The 24,637-nt window shown below is 53.3% G+C and overlaps 1 protein-coding gene across 3 annotated transcripts in view; it reads left to right on the top strand.

Moving 5' to 3' along the window:
- SH3BP4 (SH3 domain binding protein 4) overlaps positions 1-24,637 on the top strand; it is a 99,119-nt gene that overhangs the window by 18,151 nt on the left and 56,331 nt on the right. For 2 of the 3 annotated variants that reach the window (XM_069584805.1, XM_069584823.1), the window contains exon 2: positions 23,739-23,813. The exons of the other annotated variant lie outside the window; for it this stretch is intronic. The gene's annotated coding sequence lies outside the window, so the exon portion shown is untranslated. The remainder of the gene's footprint in view (positions 1-23,738; positions 23,814-24,637) is intronic. 3 annotated transcript variants of the gene reach the window in all.

Raw genomic sequence — 24,637 nt, 5'->3', positions numbered from 1 at the left:
TTTTTAAAAACAACACATATAATGTAAAATTTACCATTTTGACAGTTTTTAAAATCATACAGTTGATTCATGTAAAGTGAATTCACATGGTTGTATAGCTGGTCTTCAAAACTTTTTCAGTTTCCCAAACTGAAACTTACCCAGTAAACCTTGCCCCGTTTCCCCTTCTCCTCTAGCACCAGCTGAGCACCATCATTCCACTTTCCGTTTCTGTGGATTTGACTCTTTCCCATAGCCCATATAAGTGGAATCATATAGTACTTGTCTTTTCTTGTGACTGGCACTTATCTTACTTAGAATATCCCTCAGGTTTCACCCGGGTGGTAGCCTGTGACAGAACTCCTTCCTGTTTAAGGCTGAAGGACGTTCCGTTATATGGATGGACCACGTTTTGTTTCCCACCCATCCATTCCTGGACCTTTGGCTTGCACCTCTTGGCGACTGTGAATGATGCTGCTGTGAACACAGGTGTGGGCAAGTCTCTCTCTGAGAAGCTGCTTTCACTTTTGGATAGATACCCAGAGGTGGGATTTCTTCATCATAGGGTAGTTTTGCTTTTGATTTTTTGAGAAACCCCCATACTCTGTTCCCCGGCGGTGGTACCAGTTTGCATCCGCACTGACTCCGCACAAGGGTTCCAGCCTCTCCATCCTCATCCACACTTGTGACTTTCTGATTTTTATACACAGCCAGCCTAAAGAGTGTGAGGTGACATCTCCTGGTTTTGAGTTGCATTTCCTTCTGATTAGCAGTATTGAGCATCTTTTCATATGCTTATTGGCTAGCCTGCCCTTTTTAAATGGCATTCGTTTGCTTAGATTTTTCTGTAAAGTGTTTCTGAGGAGGCTTTTTCTTCATACTCCTGGTAAGATGAAAACTCAAGTGAATTGATAGAGATTTCATGCTTTGACCCATGCAGGTGTGCTGGGGGAACTTATTTTTGAATAGACCATTTAGAAGGAGGAGCTCCTTGTGAAAAGGAGGATCGCTGCCTTCACTGTCCCCCGTCCCCTGCCTTCATCCCAGAAAGCCACTTGCCCCTTTGCAGGCTGTTTAAAGTGTTCAAGTGCGTTCTGATGAAGGACACCTGTAGAACATGGTTGTCACCCTGTCAATTTGAAATGTAAGAACTGAAGCCACTCAGTGCCTCTCGCTAGAGCTTCCCTGTGGCTCAGGCAGTCAAGAATCTGCCTGCAATGCAGGAGACCCGGCTTTGATCCCTAAGTTGGGAACATCCTCTGGAGAAGGGAATGGCCACCCCCTCTAGTATCCTTGCCTGGGAAATCCCATGGACAGAGGAGCCTGGCAGGCTACAGTCCTTGGGGTTGAAAAGAGTCAGACACAAGTGAGTGACTAACATACCATAGTATGCCTCTAAGGAGTGGAGGTCAGTTGTCTTTTCTGTTTGTTTCTAAGTGAAAAGTGAAAGTGTTAGTCACTCAGTCCTGTCTGACTCTTTGTAACCCCATGGGCTCGCCTAGCTCCTCATCACTGGAATTCTCCAGGCAAGAGTACTGATGTGGGTAATCATTCCCTTCTCCAGGGGATCTTCCCAACCCACGGGTCACACCCAGGTCTCCTGCACTACAGGCAGAATCTTAACCATCCGAGCCACCAGAGAAACCCGCCCACATAGAGTATGAGCCATTCTCGAAGCGCTTTCCCCAGTCTGGTTTGATAGGTGTGATTTGGAAAGTTAGGCTGATCCTTGCAGAAGAAATATTTACACTTATCTCAGTGGATGAGCTCCTCACCTGCCTGAGGGAAGGTCCTTTAGAAATTCAGGAAAGCCATGAACTTGATTCCACTTTGCTGCCCTTTATTTTTTTGAGCTCCAAAACCACTAAAGATGATGACTGCAGCCATGAAACTAAAAGATGCTTACTCCTTGGAAGAAAAGTTATGACCAACTTAGACAGCATATTAAAAAGCAGAGACATTACGTTGCCAACAAACGTCCATCTAGTCAAGGCTATGATTTTTCCAGTAGCCATGTATGGATGTAAGAATTGGACTATAAAGAAAGCTGAGCACTGAAGGATTGATGCTTTTGAACTGTGGTGCTGGAGAAGACTCTTGAGAGTCCCTTGGACAGCAAGGAGATCCAACCAGTCCATCCTAAAGGAAATCAGTGCTGACTGTTCATTGGAAGGACTGATGTTGAAGCTGAAACTCCAGTACTTTGGCCGCCTGATGCAAAGAGCTGACTCATTTGAAAAGACCCTGATGCTGGGAAAGATTGAATGTAGGAAGATAAGGGAAAAACAGGATGAGATGGTTGGATGGCATCACCGACTCAATGGACATGTGTTTGAAATAGCTCCGGGAGTTGGTGATGGACAAGGAGGCCTGGTGTGCTGCAGTCCATGGGATCGCAAAGAATTGGACATGACTGAGTGACCGAACTGAACTGAAAACGCACAGTATGTGGGGCGGGTGGAGTGGGTGGGCCTGTTGACACGCACCCTTGGCTGACAGTTATCCTGAAATGCAACTCGGGGTTTGCCAGTCCCCCTGGGAGCCCAGGAGTTCCTGGAATCTTTAGCTGGACTTGGCCCTGAGGCTCTTGCTTTGAGGGGTAGGCCCTTCTACTGCTCCGGGAGGCAGGAGCTCTGTTCCCACGCTGCAAGGTCCAGCCTCCTTAGCTCAGAAAGGGCGAGGGGTTTGAGCCCAGCCCAGCTGCTCTGTCTTCTCTCTGCCCCTCACCTTCCCTGTTCACAGGCAAGTGTTGGGGTCCCTTTTGGCTGCTGGGGGGGGAGGAAGGGCAGGAATTAGGTGGCTCTGAGTCGGTCTCTGCACCCACCCTGGGAAAGTAGTTCATCCTTAACCGTGCAGGCCCGCCGCGACACGTGGCGATTTATGATGGGGATAATTGTATAACTTGCCCGATTAGAGGCGCGTGTGGAGCTTGCCTGACTCATGGCTCAGCCCCGCCCGGGGAGCAGTCGAGCTGGCCCAGCCGGCAGCTGTCTGCAGCCCGAGGGGTTGGGGATGAGGCAGGCGGTGACTGGGGCGTGGTGGATCTCTCTGGATCGGCATGGCGCAGAGTTGGATGGACGGCATCCAGCAGCTCCATGCTGGAATGCTCTGCCCAGGGAAAGGAGTTTGGTTTGGGTTGAGTTGCTTTCCCCTAAACGGAGTCCTTCTGGCCTGTGAGCACTAGGGCAGCACCGTGCCCACGGCTGCTGCCCCTTCTCACTTTTCACAAATGGAGAAGCTTCCCCTGGGGAAGCTGAGCCACATCCCAGGGCCCACTGTGGCCGCCTTCCTCCCAGACATGGCCTGCCCCCAAGCCTGGGGCCCCCTTCCATCAGGGCCTGAATTCCATCCTGGAACAGCTGTCACCTGCCCTTGCCTGGAGACTCATGCCTGCCCCTAGAATCCTACCTGTGAAGCAGGCATTGTGAGTGTCTTCACTCAGCGTTAGGGGAAACCCGGGGGCACGAAGCAGTTCCCCTGAACTCTGAGGGTCAGAAATCAAACAAATGTGGTTTGACTCGGAGCCACCCCCCTTCCCCCGACCACCTCCCCACTTCTCGTCCTGAACGAAGCTAAAAGGGGATGAGCTTCTTTCCTCCTGAGTCATCCTCGGGTGCCCTCCAGCCCAGCGCTTCCAAGTCCTGTGCAGACGGCCATCAGTTCTCCCAATTGATTGAGGACCCCAGAGCCCAGGAGTCCAGGGCTGAGTTCGGCGTCAGGGACGCTGCATATCCTCCGTACGGCTGGCATCTCCGAGGCTGGGGGCTGAGCTCTCACCCAGAGACCCCTCTGAAAGATGCCTGCAGACCCGGGGGACCTCCTCAGATAACCCATCCATCCCTGCAAGGGGGGGGGGGGGGCCCTGCTCACCTGGCCAGGTATTGCATAAAGGCCCGAGCAAGTGGTGTCTGGGCCCTTCTATAAATTTTTTTTTTTTTTTAATAAATACAGGCCAGGTTATCACCTCTGTTTATCCAGCCTCTCAGGCTGTAACTTCCTATTGATGTTCTAGTCAGCGGACAGTTCTGAGTCTAACCTGAGTCCTTAGGAGGGCGGAAGGCAGAGTGTGTGACTGAGCAGCTTTTACGTACAGCTGCCTGCAGCCTTGTGCTCTTTCACTGTTGCTTGTTTTGTAATAAATAGAGGAGCTTATATTTATGCCCTTCCCACTGGCAGCAAAGAGGGAGGGAGTAGCCTGGAGAAGGGGGTTAGTAGAGGTCAGGCCAGGTGACCAAGGTCAACATCAACAGTGGCAAGCCCTGTGGACAGTATATGCCCTTGTGCGGGGTGAAGAGGGCACCTCCCCAGCCGCCTTCCTCCCCAGGATCCACAGCCCCAGTCTTCACCCTGGAAAGAAGCAGACACACCCCAGCTGAGGGGCAGTTACCCAATACCTGCCTGGTCTTGCTCAGAACCGTCAAGGTCACTGAAGACAAAGAGTGCCTATGGAATTGTCACGGTCCAGAGGAGCCTCAGGAGACAGGGCTGAATGTCGTGTGATATCTGGCAGGGATCGTGGGATGGAGAAAGGACATGAGAGAGAAACGCAGGGAATCTCAGGGCTTCCCTGGTGCCTTAGTGGTAAAGAGTCCACCTGCCAATGCAGGAGATGAGGGTTCGATCCCTGGGTCTGGAAGGTCCCCTGCAGAAGGAAATGACAGCTCCAGTACTCTTGCCTGGGAAATCCCATGGACGGAGGAGCCTCGTGGGCTACAGTCTCCGGGGTAGTAAAGGGTTGGACATGACTGAGCCGCTAAACAACAACAGAAAGGGAATCTGAATATAGAGTGAACTGAACTAAAGGCCCGTCATCATTCATTGGCAAATGGGCCATCCTAATGGGAGGTTTTAATAATAGGGAAGTCAGGTGTTGGTTGGCATATGGGGATGCCTTGTCTTATCTTGACGACTTCTATGCATCCAAATCCACTTTAAAAGAAGTTTGTTTTAGAAAAGAGACAAGACGGTGGCAGGGAGGGCCGCTGGGAGGCAGGGCTGCCAGGGCGCGGCTCTCAGGCCCTTGGCTCTGGTTGGTATCTGCCGTCGGCGGTAACCGTGGCTGGAGTCCAGAGGGTGCTCTGCAGTGCGGGCCCGTGGTTTTTGGCGGCCCCCGCCAGGGAGGAGCCCAGGCCCCCTCACCTTCTGCCAAGCGTGGTGCCCACCCCTCCAGGTCAGGCGCTGGCCTGTCTCCTCCAGTCAGCAGGCTCTTTGTTCTCTCCTGGAATAGACTTTTAACAGTGAGCTGCTCTCCAGGTCAGCGAGGAAGCCAGCTTCCAAACACAAAGCACAGGTCAGCTCTGCCAGGTGAACTTGAACTTGAGAAAGGCAGCGGAGCAGCGGGAACAGTGGGGCTGTGTATAAACTGCCCTGCAATTCCGAGTCTGGAACATTAGGCTGGTGAGGAGGGGTGGTCGGGGTGGCTGAGGGCCCCAGTAATCCTGTTAGCGGAAGAGGGGATGAGTCGGTGAAGTTGTCTCTCCTCCGAAGGGGGCTGACTGCAGCACGCACGGCTGCATCGAGGCATCTGCTCCTTCAGGCATCTTGTGCTGATGCCGAGTCAGCGCTGGGGGAGCAAGCACTGTGACGTGCCCTGCACCGGAAAAGTCACTGAGCGCACACACAGGCATGGAGGCTCCGGCCCCTGCACTTGAGCTTGTAATCTTCTTAGGCCAGAAGGCTTTCTTAGGGGACTCGGCTCCGGGACAGCATGGGGACAAATGTCTGTCTCCAGCTGGACCTGCCGTCCTCTGGCCAGTTTTCTGTGCCCAGGGATCGCCGGGGACGGGGGCAGTTCTGAGCAGCTCCTGGTGATGGGAGGAGGTTGCTGATGTGGGGACCGCACGCTGAGTGGCAGGGGGCCTCTGTCTGGGCTGAGATTCAGCTGGAAAGAGACAAGGGGGCGTCAGGTGGGAGGAGCAGAGATGGCAGTCATCCTGGGTGGCCCTTATGTGCACACATTGGTTCCTCATCGCAGGGTAAATCCTGGAGCACTTATGTAGCGCCAACTGTAGGCCTCGAGCTCTTCTAAACGCTTCGCACATACACTCCCCACAACAGCTTGTAGGTTGGGGGCCCTTTTTTAGAGATGAAGGCAGGTCTGCTCCCAGCTCAAGGTCCTGCCAGTGGGAGGGCATGGGAGTGATGCTCCTGGGCCCCAGGCAGCCCACCCAGCCTGGCACCTCCTCAGGTGGGACAGCTGGAGTTTCCCAGCCAGTGTGTTTACACAGATAGGCATCACCCTAGAGCTTAGGGTCCCTGAGCTGGGCGAGCTCCTGGTGTTGGGAGCTTCTGGGGCCGCCCTTCTCTTGACAACTTCTGGACCCAGAGACTCCCGCGATGGACATAGAGCGAGGATGGCTGCTTCAGTGACCACCCCCACGGCCCACACCCGGGGACCACTTCCCTGCTGTCGGAGCTTTCCAGAAGGTTCTCTCTTCGCCACTCTTACCGCTCAGGTGCGCAGATCTGAGACTCTGCACGTTTGAGTTAACACCACCGCATTCCCCAGCCACCCTGGGAAGAAACCTCTCCAGATTCCTAATGTGCTCAAGGTGTGTTTGAGCCAACTCGTTTTCTGGTCCTTTTCAGCTCTTCCATGCAAGCAGGCTGTGCAGCTTGTGGGGCGGTTTTCTACAGCCGGCCTGATCTTTAGGTCCTGGGCATTCCCCGTGTCTCTCCTGGCCATGGGACAGGAGCCCCAGTGGCAGGGTGGCTGCCTTTGCTCCTGTAGCCAAGGGCAGCTTCGTCCCCTTCAGGCGATGTTCATGGTTTGCACTTTTTGCCTCTGTCGCTCCCTCTGGAAGTGCTTTGCACTCATTCAACAAATATTTGAGAGCCTGCTGCACCTGGGAGTATGGAGGGGGCAAAGGACAGAGTCCCGGGCACAGCCCACTTTCCATCCGTGAGCAGCAGGGCCCAGATACCCTTTCCCTAGGGCCCAGGCCGAGCTGGCATGCACTGGGCCGTGTGCTCACCGACCAGGGCTGCCCTGTACGCTGAACTCTGGCTGGGCCCCTGCGCTGCTGCCAGCCGCGGTCTCGCCCATCAGCCCGCGTAGAAGGTTTCTTTTGTTCGGTGCTATTGGCATGATTGAATTCATTGCTGTTGCCAAACAGGATGTGGTCTGGGTGACTCCCAGCTTCCAGCAATCGAAGGTTCTTGTTTTCCACTGCCTGGAGAGGGACAAACCCCATAACCACAGGGCGCTTCGGGGGCCCTGGGGGGAGCCCTGGGTTAATGAAGAGCCCAGCACAGCAGCGTCTGGGACCAGCATCTTTAATTGCATGGGAGGGAGGGGGAGAGGTGGGGCGATTTCTTACAGTCATAACCCAGCCCAGGAGGAGATGGCTTCCAGGTGAGGCTGGAGGCCTGTGGGTTTGGTTTGGGAGGAGGGTTTCTAGGTGGGGCCCTCCTTCCAGGTCACAGCTGGGCCACTTCTCTGCAGAGCAAGGAGATCGGGAAGGGGGCCGCCTTTTCCCCAGGCCTGCAGTGCCTGTCCTTACCATTCCACTGGGTTATCAGGGGGCCAGGCCATGTGGTTCCTAAATCTTCAATGCATGTGTGCGTGCGTGGTTGTGTCAACTCTCTGCAACCCAATGGACTGCAGCCTGCCAGGCTCCTCTGTCCATGGGATTCTCCAGGCAAGAATACAGGAGTGGGTTGCCACATCCTCCTCCAGGGGATCTTCCCGACCTGGGGATTGAACCTGCTTCTCTTAAGTCTCCTGCATTAGCAGATGTGTCCCTTACCATTAACACCACCTGGGAAGCTTGTAGATACAAATAACACTTAAATATTTGGGATGAATAGAAGATGGCAGAAACAGTGACCACTCATAGAGACTGGTATAGCTTCTCCCTTTCCATAGTTTTCCCCATTTTTTCTTGCTGGATTGTAGGAGTTCTTCGACTTTTCTGGAAAATAAGTCTTTCTTGGCTGTGAGCATTGCAAATATTGCCTCCTAGTTTACTTGCCCACACGTGCTTTAAAAATCCAATGAGGCACGTTCCGAATCCGTCCTGGCGGATAATTTACAGAACTGTTTTCCAAGCGTTCCTCGTTCGGGCCGGTGTGTCCTTGGTCTCGGCCAAGGCATCGTGCCTGGGAGGTCATAGGTCCAGCTTATTGTGATGACCCGTCACTGCCTTCTCTCACTTTCTGTTCCCTTCATGGATCACCCGCAACCCTCCCCCCGCCCCGGGTCTGGGAGTGCTTTCCTGCACAAATCGTTTTGGTCTCTTAGTCATTTTGGGGAAAATTAGTGAGTCAGCCCAGGACCTTGGGCCTGGGGCACAGCCCCTCCTGGCCAGGCAGCTTTAAATCTGCGTTTCTTTGTGGCCCCTGGAGGTGGGAGCTTTACTAAAGGAATGTGGGGTCTGGGGAGCCTGGATGCAGCCTGTTTAGAAGGAATGCATTCCTGGAGGAAGTTAAAATTAGAAAAAGCAGTTACACTTCCTGCCATTCAGCCGCAGTTGGCTGGTGTTTGTTTGCACAAGGATTCTTCTGGTAACAATCTGGGGTCGGTTTCTGGTGGAATATGACGGTGAAGTCATGGTTTGCGGGATGGAGGTGGTCCGTTTCCATGGTGATCTTTGTTGTTGAAGTCACTGCTTTGTTTGTGAATTCTTGGAGAATTGTGCCAGCATGGAAAAATAGTCTTGAAACAACTCCTTTTTATGGCTAGCAAAAAAGATTTTATTTTTTTTTGCGAAAGCTCTTGAATGGGAAGTTGATACTGCGGAGTGCATCTGTTTGTCAGTGAACCCTGGAAGGAGTGGACCTGGGCCCTTGCGGGGGCTTGGCTCCCCATCGCCCCGCCCCCTCGCAGGGAGGCCACCTCTCCTGGCGGTGAGGCTTGGACTTCTTGGGGAGCCCCCTGTGACTCTCTGACTTGCGTAGGCGCGGAGGGGGGCATCCTCCCACGCCATCTCCAGGATTAGCAAATAAAACTACACTGCACCCTGCCGCAGTTGACTATTTGGAACATACTTAGGGTAATAAAATTTTGTTGCGTATCTGAAATTTAGATTTAACAGGGTGTCCTAACACCCAGACCACATCTGGCTTTTCTCTGTGGTCCTCGGTCTTGCTCCCGTTGGTGCCTGAGCCCCTGCCAGGTGAGGAAGGGACATCGCCTGCTTCTTGCTGGTGGGCCCCGTGGCTTCTCCAGGCTAGTCGCTAGGGGCTTGGACACTTCCTCTGGAAGGCGCTGGGCCGGCCGCTCTCACCTGCTGGCGGCGGGCTTTCAGTCTGGCAATCATGGCGCGTGCCGCCCGCGTTCCATGGATGGAGAACATGCAGGAGGTCTCGAGTCGCTCACGCACATCAGGGCCCTTCCGCCTCGTCACGCCACACCCAGAAGCTGGAGGGCACAGGGGAGCTGGCCCGTCATCTTCCCTGGAGAACAGATGTACTCATCAGAAGCTCATGTTCACGGAACCAGGGGCATCACCAGCCCACTTCACTGGCCTGCCCAGGAGTGCCATCCCGTTAGCGGAGGTAGGCAGCAAGCATGTCACCCAGACCCGGAGTCACAGGTCTCTTGGTGGGAGTTGTGGGCCACCACTGGACCTCGAAGGAAGAGGGGACATGTGTGCGTAGGAGTTTTCTGGTGGGGGGCTCCCCTGGCCAGAGTGAAGGGAGGTGGCGTGGGTGCTAAGGAGGCCGGTGGGATGGAGCCACGCTGGGGAGAGCCCTGAGCTGGGGCAGGGATGCCTGGCCTCAGGTGGGCTGGTGCCAGGAGGGAGAAGGGCACTTTGTGTTCACGGGCAGGGGAACAGTCGCTGAAGGTGAGGGAGCCAGAGGATGGGTTCAGTGCAGATGCAGCTGGGACCGTCTGGGGAACAGCTGACTGTTTGCTCCAAGGTGGCCAGCAGATCATAGCGGGCAGGGTGGCTTCCTTTTATGTTCAGGCACCAGGTACCACTGGTGGAGCTCCTTACCGTGCGTTCCGTGAAGCAGGCGGCAGGGCTGGACGCAGCGCTGAGCACAACAGCTGTTTTCCTGCCTTGTGCTCCATACAGGTACGCTTGTGAGAGATACAGGGCTGATTCCTTGGGGGATTCTATAGCAGTTCCCTGAGTGCTTGCTGTGTTCCAGGTGGACAGCGTGAGGTCTTTGCCTTCCAGGAGTCTTTCCTCTGGAGGGAGAGAAAGGAAATAAACGGATGATGAAGAGTGTTGGGAGTGATCATTGAAGCCGGGTAGTGGGATGGGCAGACAAGCTGTGCTGTTTTAAGAGGGAGTGTAGGCTCAGAGGCTTCCCAGGTGGCGCTAGTGGTAAAGAACCCACCTGCCAATTTAGGAGACACAAGAGAGGTGGGTTTGATCCCTGGGTCGGGAAGATCCCCTGGAGGAGGGCATGGCAACCCACTCTAGTATTCTTCGCCTGAGAAATCTCATGGACAGAGTTGCCTGGCGGACTATAGCTCATAGAGCTGCAAAGAGTCGAGTATGACCGAATCAACTTAGCACACACTCCCGTAGAAGGCTGACTGTCCCTTCCCGCCTCCCCCAGGGATCGTCATGTGGTAATTCCCAGAACCTATGAATGGTACTTCATAGAGTAAAAAGGACTTGGTGGCTGTGATAACTGAAGGGCCTTGGGATGACCCTGCCTACCTGGAGGGGCCCTGTGATGACAGTGTCGTTGTAAGAGAGGCAGAGAGAGGTGTGACTGCAGAGCAGAAGGTGATGGAGACAGAGATGGAGTGAGTGGGCTCTGAAGTTGGAGGAAGGGACCGTAAACCAGGAATCCAGGATGCCAGAAGGTGGGAAAGGCAGGGTCACAGATTCTCCCAGTAGAGCCTCCACAAGGCAGCAGGCCCAGCAATGCTTGACGTTTGCCCAGTGAAACTGGCTTCACATTTGTGCACTCCAGATGGTAAGAATAAATTGGTTTTAAGGCGCCAGGTTTGTGGCAGTTTGTGACAGTTCCTAAGACTGTCACATGCTTTCCCTAGGAAAGGAACATGGAAGCCCGGGGATTGAGGAGGTGATGTTTGAGCCAAGCCCAGGTGTAAATAAGAAACTTTCCTGGTGGCTCAGACGGTAAAGAATCTGCCTGCAATGCAGGGGACCCGAGTTCAATCCCTGGATCGGGAAGATCCCCTAGAGAAGGGAATGGCAGCCCACTCCAATATTCTTGCTTGGAGAATCCCATGGACAGAGGAGCCTGGTGGGTTCTGTCCACAGGGTCGCAAAGAGTCAGACACGCCTGAGCGCCTAACACCTTCACTTCCTTATTTCAGGTATAAGGGGTGGGAACCAGAGCTCATGATGTTTCAGAATGTGAGGGTGGGCTGCCCTGCTGATCTGTGGGCTGCGACCGTGGCACCTGCCCTGGGATCCAGTCCCAGCTTCGAGTGAGCCCTGATGGCCCTCAGCCTGGACATGATCTGCAGTGAATTTATATGTTTTTAATGTAAAAATTTCATGGCTGCAGTCACCATCTGCAGTGATTTTGGAGCCCAGAAAAATAGTCTGACACTGTTTCCACTGTTTCCCCATCTATTTGCCATGAAGTGATGGGACCAGATGCCATGATCTTAGTTTTCTGAATGTTGAGCTTTAAGCCAACTTTTTCTCTCTCCTTTTTTACTTTCATCAAGAGGCTTTTTAGTTCCTCTTCACTTTCTGCCACAAGGGTGGTGTCATCTGCATATTTGGGGTTATTGATATTTCTCCCGGCAATCTTGATTCCAGCTTGTGCTTCTTCCAGGCCAGCATTTCTCATGATGTACTCTGCATATAAGTTAAATAAGCAGGATGACAATATACAGGCTTGACGTACTCCTTTTCCTATTTGGAGCCAGTCTGTTGTTCCATATCCAGTTCTAACTGTTGCTTTCTGACCTGCATATAGGTTTTCTCAAGAGGCAGGTCAGGTGGTCTGGTATTCCCATCTCTTTCAGAATTTTCCAGTTTATTGTGATCCACACAGTCAAAGTTATGACCAACCTAGACAGCATATTAACAAGCAGAGACATTACTTTGCCAACAAAGGTCCGTCTAGTCAAGGCTATGGTTTTTCCAGTGGTCATGTGTGGATGTGAAAGTCGGACTGTGAAGAAAGCTGAGCACCAAAGAATTGATGCTTTTGAACTGTGGTGTTGGAGAGGACTCTTGAGAGTCCCACGGGCTGCAAGGAGATCCAACCAGTCCATCCTAAAGGAGATCAGTCCTGAGTGTTCATGGGAAGGACTGATGATGAAGCTAAAACTCCAATACTTTGGCCACGTGATGTGAAGAGCTGACTCGTTTGAAAAGACCCTGTTGCTGGGAAAGATTGAGGGCAGGAGGAGAAGGGGACGACAGAGAATGAGATGTTTGGATGGCATCACCGACTCAATGGACATGGGTTTGGGTGGACTCCAGGAGTTGGTGATGGACAGGGAGGCCTGGCATGCTGTGGTTCATGGGGTCACAAAGAGTTGGACATGACTAAGCGACTGAACTGAACTGAACCAGTTATAAAAATGTCAATTGCTTTTCTCCAGATTTAGCTGCGTGTATGTGTATCTTATTAATGGAACAGAATATTTCCTTGGCTTTCTAAATTGGGAGTTCCTAGCGATACAAAATAGCATGCTGGCTTTGGCCAGAACTGGCCAGAAATAATGCACCCATGTCACTCAGCTTCTGTCTTGGCCAAAAAAGGCCTAGTGGCCAAGTGCCAGCTTGACATTTGCCATCTCTTCTTGTTTGGGATCCCCAAGTGCAGAGCCTGAGGTGAGGGCTTGGGGATTGACATTTTGGGGAGAGGTGGTCCCCAGAAGCAGCAGTGGGGATGCAGGAGGGCGACATGAGGAAGTGAGGGAGGCAAGTACAAGGGGAGTCAGTGGGCTCATGGTCACTGTGACTGCTGGGGGCCCTCCTGAAGAACCTTAGAATGGTTCCTCTGGGGGATGGGGCAGCCACAGGAGAGTGCCCTGAAGGCTGAGCGAGGGCTGGGGCCTGGGGCGCTGTGATGGGGGTCACACCCGCCCATATGGAGGGTATGGTCTTCTTCCTTTTTTGGCTGTGCTGGGTCTTCTTTGCTGCTTGTGGGCTTTCTCTAGATGCAGCGCCTGGCCGTCTCACTGAGCGGCTTCTCGTTGGAAAGCACGGGCTCTCGGGGCAGAGCTTCAGTGGTTGCAGCACGCAAGCTTCAGTGGCTGTAGCTGTCCTGCTTAGTTGCCTTGTGACACATGGAATCTTCCCAGACCAGGAATCGAACTCATGTCCCCTGCATTGGCAGGTGGATTCTTAACCACTGGACCACCAGGGACGTCCTGGAGGGTATCCTGACAGCACAGTGAGGGGTGACTCGTTGTACACAAAGCCAATACAGTGTGGCCTCCACTAAATCCAGACTCACGCTCCCTGTGGGTCCTGAGAAAGGCAGCTATTTCAGCCGCCCCCTCCAGCGAGAGCTGAGACAGCCTCCCAGGCGTGTCTTCATGAGTGTCTCGGTCGGCGAAGCAGACGGTGTTCGGGCGAGGCTTGGAGAAAGTTCAAATGCATGTGTGAGGAGTGATGGGAGCACAGAGGCACCAAGCACTTCGCCCGCAGAGGGACTGTTGACCCCTGTGTGTAGCATCCTCTCTTGATACCTGTTTGGAACCCGGTCAGCGCAGGTGGTGCCTCCTTCCCCGTCTCCCAGGAGCCCCTCCTCCATCCAGGAGTTTTCTCTCCGTCTAGTTCTGGGCTCACACCAGCAGCTGTGTGTCTTGGCATCTTCCATTTTCAGCCTTTTTTTTTTTTTTGGCTGCGCTGGGTCTCCGTGCCGCACGGGCTTTTCTCCAGTTGTGGAGAGCAGGGGCTCCTCTCCAGTTGAGGCACAGGAGCTTCCCACTGCAGGGCCTTCTCTTGTCTGTCTGAGCATGTGCTCTAGGGCTCGAGGGCCCAGTAGTCGTGCCTCCCAGGCTTAGCTGCTTCTCCGCACGTGGCATCTTCCCGGACCAGGTATTGAATCCGTGTCTCCTTCATTGGCAGGCAGATTCTTACCACTGAGCCGCCAGGGAAGCCCCCAGCCTTGTCTATGTTCAGGTCCCTGCTGTCTCTTATTTCCCGTCTAGAGTGCAGGACCCATTGGTTTTATTTATCTTGCCAGCCCTTCTGTACCTTGCAGGGAACAGAGTCCAAGTGCAGATTTGGGAGATGACGGAGCGATCTGTTGACACTTAACCTCCTGTCCCTCAGAGCCAAATGAGCACCAGCCAGGAGGGCTTGAGCTGTGTTCACAGTTGTGTTAACCTTTCACGCCTGATTGCTGGTTGCTGATGACAGAGGTGTTACTGTGTAGAACAGTCGCTGGGTGGAGAGGCTCATCAGAGAGGCTCACGTGGCCCTGGCAGGGAGTGAAGGATGGCCAATGGAACCCACCTTTCTTGTCCCTAATAGCCACCTGGGCCAGGGTGTTCTGACATGACCCGGTTCCACACACCTATTCCAGCCTGTAGTTAGAGCTGTGGGGTCAGAGAGGGAAGTGACCCCATGGAGCTGTGCCCTTGGTCCAGCCTTGCTGGTGGCGGGTAAGGGTCACCCAAGCATGTGTCCATCAATACGAGTGTCTCCCCAAATGCCCACCTCTCCAGCACACAGGCATCTGTTGAAATAGCTTAAAGTTGGCATTTTCTTTATCTATGTGTATTGAAGATTGCATTTTTTTTTTTTTAAGTCTTGTTACAAAAGTAAGCTGTTCCAGGGGTTGGGAACTACCTTGAATTTCTGGATAACATTATACTCATCTCAATGGAGAGATTTTAGAAACTGGGGATTTATTTTGGGGGAAATGAATAAAAACACACTGTCCTCTTATAACCTGGTTTGGGTCTTGGGCTTCAGAAAATGTTTGTTGCCGTGCGTCTGTTTCTGACCCGTTTCTGCATATCTGTGAGGGTAGGGCGTGTGATCTAGAAGTGGGAGTGGGCTGGGGTACACAGCAGATTAACAGATGACAAAGCAATCCATGTTCTCTTCGAGGAGGGATTCTGCCCTTTTCCCGCAGCTTTGGCTAGGTTTTGGGAACTGAATGGTACCCCAGTCCAACAGCAAGGCAGGCGGAGGCCCCCCCAGCGCACTCTGTAGAGCTGAGAGGGGAAGGGGGCTCTTGGGAGGTGAGCCCGGCGTGGAGGGGATTTGGGGTCAGCTGAGCTGGAAAAGGCCCACTGTTAGCAGGGGGAGGGCCCAGGCTCCATCTCCCCCTCTTTCACTGTTGCTAAGATGAGAGGTTGCCGGGGTGAAGACGTGACCTCCAGGAAGAAGAATCTGCGAGGTCAGAGGGTGGGTGGTGCTCGCTTTGACAGGTCTTCCCCCCTAACCCCATTCAGGGAGGGGTGACCCACAGGAGGGCACTTCTGGGGAAGGAGGTGCCTGCTGGGGTCCTGGCAGAAAAGGGACCGTGCTGGAGCCCACATGTGCCAGGCCCTGCCAGCACGCACTCGAGGCCGGGCAGTTCCCCACCCTGCCTGCTGGGCGCCAAGGAGCAAGGGTGCACGTCCCGGGCCTCAGATTCAGCGGCCGAAGCCAGGATTTGAGGCTCTGTTCAAATAGGGTTTGCGCTTGCACACGCTGACTGTCCCAGTATTTCCGCCTCCTCTGGGTTTGTCGGGAGGCTCCCAGGCCTGGCACAGAAGCCCCCCTTCCCGCAGCTCATGAACGCCAGGCAGGATGGTGTACTTCTTCTTACTTTAGGAGACTTGAGATGGGGGAGGTTATAATTTCTGCCTTGGAAGAAGGAAAGAAGGAAGGCAGGGTAGCGCTGGAACCCGGGCTGGCATTTGATGCCCTCAGGCAGAGACACCCGGTCTGCCTGCAGCCTGCTTTGCCTGCCTCTGTTTTCTTTGTGCTTGGCTGTTTTTCTGTTCATCGAGGTCCTGGGGGCGGCTTTGGACCAGTGGGTTATGATCTCAGCTTCCCGTTTCTTGACCTCGGTCAGTCATTGAAACCCTGCTGAACCTCACTTACTGAGTCTGCTGAGAACACAATGGTGCTGACCCTGCCCCCCTCCAACCTCCAGGAGGTCAGGTGGAGAAGCGCACTGTTGTCAGTACCCCACGTAGTATCAGTGTGGGCCAGGGACCAGTGGCGCCAGCATCACCTGGGAGCAAGTTGGGAATGCACATTCAGCCCCGGCCCAGCCCTCACGGTGGAGACCAGCAGTCTATGTTTTAACAAACCCTCCAGGTGAGCCTGGTATGTGCCCTTGTTTGAGAACCACCGCCTCATTCATACAGAAGAAGTTTCGTTCTCAGCCATTTATGCCGTAAGCATAATCGCGAGATTTCTATTATGCATTTGGCTGTATCTCTGGACTTTGATGTTTCAAAGAAGAGAAAGGCAGGGTCTCTGCCCTTAATGTGGCCCACGCTGTTGTTCAGTTGCTAAGTCGTGTCCAACTCTTTGTGGCCCCATGGACTGCAACATGCCAGGTTTCCCTGTCCTTTCAGAGGCTTCCCTATGTCCCAGAGCTTGCTCAAACTCATGTCCATCAAGTCGATGAGGCCATCCAACCATCTCATCCTCTGTTGCCCCCTTCTCCTCCCGCCCTCAATCTTTCCCAGCAACAGGGTCTTTTCCAATGGGTCAGTTCTTCATATCAGGTGCAAAAGTGTTGGAGCTTCAGCTTCAGCATCAGTCCTTCCAGTGAATATTCAAGGTTGATTTCCGTCAGGATTGACTGGTTTGATATCTCCCTGCAGTCCATAGACTAACAGAAAAGATGGGAAGAGTCTACTCTGTGATAGGGAGAAAAATAGATGATAGAGTAGAGAAAACAAAAGCTAAAGAGTAATCTCCAGCATGACATGGAGAGCCCAGTTTTACACTTGAGGAAGCCCAGACCCAGAGTCAAATTAGGTAAGCTGGCAGAGGTTGTCAGGCCCATGAAGGGCAGAGCTGGAATGCAAGTCTTCGGATCTGACGGGGTCATCTCAGAAACCTCTGTGTCCAGGCTTTCCCCATCCATATGGCATCTCACACACCCCACCCCTGGATGGAGCCACCTCCCCACTTATTCAGAGGAACAGGCTACGGTCAGAATGGAAAACTTCAGACTTCTTGGAAGCTCCTTCATCAGCTTTGCAGTGGGGATTGTCATGATGTTGGATTTAAACCTCCAGCCCTTCTGGGAGCCCAGATCTGTGACCCCGGTCAGATTGTAAAGGTCCTAAGTAATTAGTCAGTGAGTGGAAAAAGTTAGTCAAAGCCTGGAAGAATTAGATTTTTTTTTTTTTTTAATGGAAAAAAACCAGTGTCCATGGATCTTCCAGTCTTCCTACATTGGGTGAAGGTCTTTCTCTGAGTGTGTGTTTGATGACTGGCATGCATGGACCACAGCCTAGTACAGCCTCACGATTCCCCATTTATTTTTTTACATTCATTATATTTATTAGTTTGTTTTTGGCTGCACCGGGTCTTTGATGCTGCACCCGGGCTTCCTCTAGTTGCAGGGAGCAGGGGCTACTCTAGTTGCGTGTGCGGACATCTCATCGTGATGACTTCTTGTTGCCGAGCACAGACTCTAGGGCACAGGCTTCGGTGGTGCAACACACGGGCTTAGATGATCTGCTGCCTGTGGGCCCTTCCTGGATAAGAAACAAACCTCTGTCCCCTGCACTGGCAGGCAGACTCTTACCCACTGTGCCCCCAGGGAAGTCCCGATTCCCCATTTAGAGTCAAGGGTTGACACAAAGGCTGACAAAGCAGCCTGAGTCAAGAGTTCTGGAGTTTTATTTTATTTTTTTTTCTTAAATGTTTAATGTGGTCTAGTTTGCCAGCCTGTTTTAAGTGATTCCTCACTATCAGGTCTTTACAAAATATTCCACTTGACTGGTCCTGGAAGCTGCTCATCTCCCGTGATGATTTATGTGATAATTAGATCCATTAAAATGTCCATAGCAAAGCCCATCAGCTCCACCCAGTGGGAGCAGAAGCCCAGAGGAGGAGGAGAAGGCAGCCTTGTGGCCACAGGTGTGGGCGTCCACACACCTGAGAGCAAGTGAGCACAGGCCACCCCCACACACGGGAGCCTTCACCCTTGTCCCCGCCCTGCTGGGGAGGAAGGATGCGCAGAACGCCGGCCACGAACCATGAACCAAACCACCGACTTGATACTGTGCCAAGCGCCGGGTGGGAACGTACAGGTGTGTAGGGTGAAGTCGCTGCGGGCATCTGGTCGACATGTGTCTCAGTAACCCACCTTCTGTGCTTCACAGTCAATCCAGGCTTCCTCCACGAGAGAGGAAAGGCTGTTCCTTGCCCCCCAATCTATAAAATTGGAAATACTATGAAATTTTAGGAGAGGCAGGTGAAGCAGTTCTGTATTCTCTGTAAGAAAGGTTTCCCCAGAGACCAGGTGTTACTTTCACTTGGCTGTCTCACCCACCACACACCTAAGGACTGTTGTTTCACTAGTGTTTATTTTGTTAGCGTTAAATACCAAGGTCTGTCTGCCGAAGCATGAATTTTCTCAGTTTTATAAATTGGTTGCCTTGTCCTTTCTTCCATAAACAATGGAGACCCAAGAGTGAAGTCCACCGCCAGGCCTGGGCCCCGATGCTCACGTGAGCATCTCTTGCAGAGGGACCCGGGGTGCAAGCCTGTGCCCAGAGGGGCCCAGAGCTCTCCCTTCGCAGGTTGGAGCGGGCTCTAGGAAGCAGTTTCTGGTTGATAAAGTTTACCTCTGGGCCATTCCTGCTTCCTTTTCAAGCCACACCTCCCATTGTTGCCCTTCCCTTCCTCTTGCCATCTCAGATGCTGCCTGCTACCCGGCCAGCCCTTGGGCATTGGCCATGCCCCGTGGGTGCTGCCAACCTCTGTGATTTGAGCCTACCCCAGGCTGGCCTCTGCCCTGCAGCCTGCATAGGGCTGGTGTAGACCGGGGTCGGCGCACTTTCACTGTAGAAGGTCAGGCAGTGTTTCGGCTCTGCAGCCCCCTCAGGTGTCTGTGGCAGTTACCTTTGGGTGTCATCGACTCACAGAAGAACCACAGACAAATCCGTAAAGGGACAGGGTGCCTGTGTTCAATTAAACTGTACTTCTGCACACTGCGATCTGAATTTCATATTTGTAAAACATTTCATATGATTTTTACGTCTTATTCTGTGCTTTCCCTATTGAAAAACCCTCTTCATTTGTGGGCAGAGACAGCTGTTGGGCTGGGTTTGGCTCTGTTTTGTGCTTTCGTGCTCCTACTTTGGTGTTTTCAGGTGTGGTGGGCACAAGAGTGGGTGAGACCGAATCTTGCCCTGGAGAGATGCCAGTCTAGATACTGACAGGTGCCCGATGTAAAGGACCCTCTGGCCGGTGGATCCATACGTGTCCATTGTGATGGTTAGAAACCCAGGTAATAGGCCAGTTTCCCCAGAACCACCCTAAAAATGCTTTTCCTCCAGCTGTGAAGAACTGTGCTGGGCGACTGCGTAGATGCCAGGCCACTGAGCACATGCTGGGATTATAGGAGCAAAGCATGGAGGTTTGGGTGTTCAGTGACATTAGAGGGCCACGTAGGTCCTGCTCTGAGAGGCTTGGCACTGCAGGGTGGCCGGCTCTCACGGGGTTAACACGAACCAAGCTGTAGGTTGAGCAAAGGGAACGTTTCAGAGTGTTTCTGAACCTGTCACTTTCAGCTCTTGAGACAGGTGGCCTCATGAGGACCCCTTCTTCGGGTTTGTTGTATGTTGTATGGGACTGGTTGTATGAGTTGGCTTGGGTGCCGTAACAAAGAGCCGCAAGCTTGGGTGCTTAAACAATAAAAATGTATCGTCTCCCGGCACAGAGGAGGTTGGAAGTCCAACACAGAGTGTCTGCAGGGTCGGTTCCTTCTGAGGCTACGCGGGAGACATGGTCCCAGGCTTCCCCCAGCTTGTGCTGGTTTGCTGGCAACCTTGACTTGTAGACACATCGTCCTGGGGGCGCCTTCATCCTCATGTGGAGTTCTCCCTATCTGTGTATCTGCCTCCAAATTTCCTCCTGTGTGAAAACACCTGTCGAACTGGGTTTGGATTCCCTCTCATGACCTCGTTTTCACTGAATTACCTCTGTAAAGACCCTTTCTTCAAATATGGTCACATTCTGAGGGTCTGGCGGCTAGGGCTTCAGTGTATCCATGGGGTGCGTGTGTGCCTGCTACGTTGCTTCAGTCGTGTCCGACTCTTTGCGACCCCATGGACTGTAGCCTGCCAGGCTCCTCTATCCGTGCGACTCTCCAGGCAAGAATGCTGGAGTGGGTCACCGTTTCCTTCTCCAGGGGATCTTCTCGACCCAGGGATGGAACCTCAGTCTCTTATGTCTCCTGCATTGACAGGTGGGTTCTTTTTCCCACTAGCGCCGCCTGGGATGCCTGTGTGCATGGGGTGGGGGGCATGATTTTGGCCATAACCTCAGGTACGGGGAGAGAATGGCTGAGTGTCTTATTGGGACCTGTCCTGGGGCGAGACTTTAGGATGAGGCTATGTCTTTGAATAGCTTCCCGTCTAAGTTTCTTGAGCCTCTAAGTTTACCTGCTGAGCTTTCCAGATGTCCTCAGGTAGGATAAGCCCTGTCATCCCATCACCTGCCAAGATGGTAAGCTGCGGATGAAGCAGCTGCAGTGATGCAGGGCAGTGATGTCGATGGTGTCCTCACTGGATTGTGGTCTTGTTTGGAGGCTCCTGAATACAACAGAGCCTTCTCAGCATTGCTTTATGACAGCTCTGTGGTTCTTGGAGATTCCCCCCGAACTTCGGCAGTACAGCATTGATGTGCCTGGAAACAAACCACAAAATCAGGACATCGGGCATCTTCTAGACTCCAGGGTCTGGACCTAACTTGATCCACATACACTAAGTCCTGTGTTTTCTTTGGGGGCTGTGGGGACTGATGGGCCCCTGGCTTCTGGCGGCTCCCTCCTTGGCTGAAGGACCACAACCCTCTCCTCTCAGGTCAGCGGGTCCTTGTGCAGAAACCTGGGGCTTCCAGAGAGGTAGAGCCTACAGCTGGGGCGGTGGGAAGGGGCTAGTCCTGTTCACCTAGTCCCCGTACCCTGGACCTCACAGGCACACCCGTTCACAGCCAGAGTCATGAACACTGAGCGGGCAGAGGGCTCCGGGTGTGCACCTGTGCTGCCACAGATCTATCTAGGAACCTTACCAGGAATCCCTATGAGGGAACAGAGCTTCAGGAGCCTGCTGCAGTGAGCAAGAGAAAAGCCCAGTGGTTTCCTAGGCTCTTGCCTAAAATGCGGAGTGATCCAGCACTTCAAGCTGCGTTGACTGAGGATGCTGTAATTGGACTGGGAGAGGAAACGCAGTCCTCCCCTCTTCATAAAGTCCTCCCCTTCTCATAAAAGACTTGGTGGTGGTCTCCTCTGGTTGTGCAGAGCACACAGCTATTTTGCATCTGGAAAATGGGCTTTAGGGAGAGCCGTGATGTAGATGTGGGAAGTAGAGGCCGTTGACCACTAGAGATACTCTTTGCATGAGACTCTGTGGCCTTGCCAACCCCCGACCCCTTCTTGCTCTTCCTGAAGGGCCTGCAGGTGGACCCGTGCAGAGGTGAGAGGTCCAACAGAGTGGGCACCTGGACAGGAGGGAGGATAGCAAGTCCTGTCCCCCCAGCCTAGATGCCAGGGAGGGGATGGTTTATAAAGCAAAGGAGACACCCAAGTTCTCACACTGGTGCACGCGTGCATGCTAAATCGCTTCAGTCATGTCAGACTCTTTGTGACCCCAAGGACTGTAGCCCGCCAGGCTCCTCTGTCCGTGGGATTCTCCAGGCAAGAATACTGGAGTGGGCTGCCATTTGCCTCCTCTAGAGGATCTTCCCAGCCGAGGGATCAAACCCACATCTCCTGCATCTCAAGCACTGGCAGGCGGGTTCTTTATCACTAGTGCCACCTGGGAAGCCCCTTAAAAAGAAAAAAAAGGACAACAGAGATGTATGCCCTTCACACCATAGAGCAAACTGGAAAGATTGAAAGTGAAACTGAAAGTCACTCAGTCGTGTCCGACTCTTTGCAACCCCATGGACTATACAGTCCATGGAAGTCTCCAGGCCAGAATACTGAAGTGGGTAGCCTTTCCCTTTGCTGTAGGGTCTTCCCAACCCAGGGATTGAACCCAGGTCTCCCACATTGCAGACGGATTCTTTACCAGCTGAGCCACAAGGGAAGCCCAAGAATACTAGGGTGGGCAGCCTATCCCTTCTCCAGTGGATCTTCCCAACCCAGGAATTGAACCAGGGTCTCCTGCATTGCAGGCGCATTCTTTACTAACTGAGCTACCAGGGAACAGCATTAAAATACCAAAAACCCACTTTTGAGAGGCCACCCCTGCACTGTTTCACTCCCCCCAGGCCTTTCCAGTACCTCCGCCCCTTTTAAAGTGCGAGGTTCTCATCTGCCCTGCCTAGACAGTCTTTGGGGTCCTGCGAGCAACTCGCTGACATGCCAAGGTCTGCAGATGCACCCAGAATCCAGGTGATGGGTGTACAGCGGCCTCTGCATCCTGAGCTTTCAATGTCCTACCCAACGCTGCATTTTCTGAACTTCTTGGGGTCTGAATCTTTTGTCACATTCAGATATATTTCCCCAGGTTGTTGCTGCCTTTTTGTAGCATTCATTGATTTCACTGGGGTTTTTCTTTTTGCCTTTGTGTTTCCTACATTCCTTGTGCACTGAGGTCTGTCTCTACCTTAAGAGTTAAGTGTACAAGAGCTGGATTTTCTCTTTCCTTCTGGTTGATTTCCTTCCACGCCTCCCAGCCTGTCCTCTCACCTTTCTGTGCATCTGGAATTCATTTTGCCATGGAAGTCCCAGAGGAAACGGTGCTGTGAAGACCAGCCAGCTGCCCCAGCATCTCGGGATAATTCTTGCCCTCCTGTGATGCTCCTTGTAATTGCATGTGGACTGATAACGTGGCTGAGGGTCTGTTCCAGGGGAGGACAGTGATTTGGGGAAGGTGCCCAGGATGGGATTTCCTCCTGTTTCACAGGCTGGCCAGGTGCAGGGCTCCTGTAAAGCCTGGAGCAGCTCTGTTGCTCCCATTCAGAAGGCCAGGGTGTCGTGCCACGGTGGTACCTTTGATCCCACCATCCATCATCATCCTTGTTTAAGGAACCTATTGCAAACATGGGCTCCTTGGTTACTGTTAGTCACCACCTCCTAAGTGACCAGCAAGTGGGGAGGAAACCCCACTGCTGGCAAGCCATCAGGGAATCCATCTCTTGGGTTTAGCTGATAAGATTATTCTGTTGAGGCGGCACTGCCCATCTCTGCAGAAGTGATAGCAGGTGAGGGAAGATAATACAGCCTTGAGAAGAAACAAGCCAAAAATGCCCTCGTGGTGACTGGGTTCCTGGAAGCCAACTGTGGCGCAAGTTACTGGGGTGCACTCTTGGGGTCAGACCCTTTGGAAGGGACCTGAGGTTGCGGGTGCAGAGGGAAGCCCTTGAGACCCCACAGACGCTCCAACCCTGGACAGCCCTTTCCCGCTTGTCGGGGTTGGGTGGGAGGTGGGGGGCATCCTCTTAGGGCAGAGTGGCTGCCTCAGCAGGGCCGTGACCTGGTAGAGGGCCTCTTTCCGGGAGGGGGTTCTAGAAAGCCGGCCACGCACCTGGCAGCCGGAATGGAAAGGGTTCCGGGGCGATTCCAGCCTGCACCGCCACCCTCATCTTTCCCGGTAAACGCAGTGGCCAGCGTAACCGGCTCCAGATGTGAAAGAGCCTTGAGGAAAGAGCTGGAATGAGCTCTTCAGCTGCGCAAGACTGGCTCTCAGTCTCCGTTCCCCTTTTGTCTTGCAGCGTCTCCCTTCTCTGGACAGAAGGCCGCGTCCTGGGGCTGGGGCTTTGACGTCAGGGAGCTGGGGCCGGTGACAGGTAAGCGATGCAGGCAGGGCGCCGGAGTGCGCCCCCCACCGGGGCCTGTCCCGCGGAGGGGGCGGCGTCACCCCCAGGAGGGGGCGTGCCCGGAGTGCCCGCCAGCCTCTCAGGAGGGAGAAGTCGCTTCCCCCAGACCCTGCAGCACCGTCCATCCCCGCACGGGCCTGTCTTCACCTCCTCCTCGTCAGCGCTCCACGTGCCTGCAGGAGGTCAGAGGTCACCAGCGTGCCTGGCACGGGCGAGTACCCGGAACAGCTCCAGGTTTCTGTTAACCTCGGTGACTTCCCTCTGTGTCCATCGATGACACGTTCTCGCTCTGCCCAGAAACCAGCCAGTGCGCTTGTCTGCCTCCCTGAAAGCGGGGGGGACGGAGCCCAGGTTGGCTGTCCTGTGTGTTTGCACAAAGGAGCTTTATTCTTAAAGCTGGAGAGGTTCCGAGCTTCTGGAACAATGGCCACCAGTGATGAGATGCGATGCCTTTGGCTCTGTGTGGCCCCGGGACAGGTGTGTCCTGGGAAAGGAGTGTAAGGTTGGCAGAAAACGTGAGCAGGAAGCTTTAGCCACTGCTCAGGAGGAAGAAGTGAGTTGGCAGAAAGAAGGGAGAGTGAATGGTGGCCGGGTAGAACGTTCTCAGATATTTGCTGTTCTTGATCTTTATCCCCGTGACCTACAATAATAGTAGGAAAAACCTTCTATTGTACAATCAGCTGGGTCAGATTATCTGCGTAACATGCTGCAGACTTCATGTTTAAAAACAAAGGAGACTTTCCAACTGGGGGTGAAAAGGATCAGATACAATGAAAGGGGGTCCTTTGCAGACA

Source organism: Ovis canadensis, chromosome 1 (genome assembly GCF_042477335.2).
Source record: "Ovis canadensis isolate MfBH-ARS-UI-01 breed Bighorn chromosome 1, ARS-UI_OviCan_v2, whole genome shotgun sequence".
NCBI classification, from domain to species: Eukaryota; Metazoa; Chordata; class Mammalia; order Artiodactyla; family Bovidae; genus Ovis; species Ovis canadensis.
This window is presented reverse-complemented; position numbering and strand designations above follow the sequence as displayed.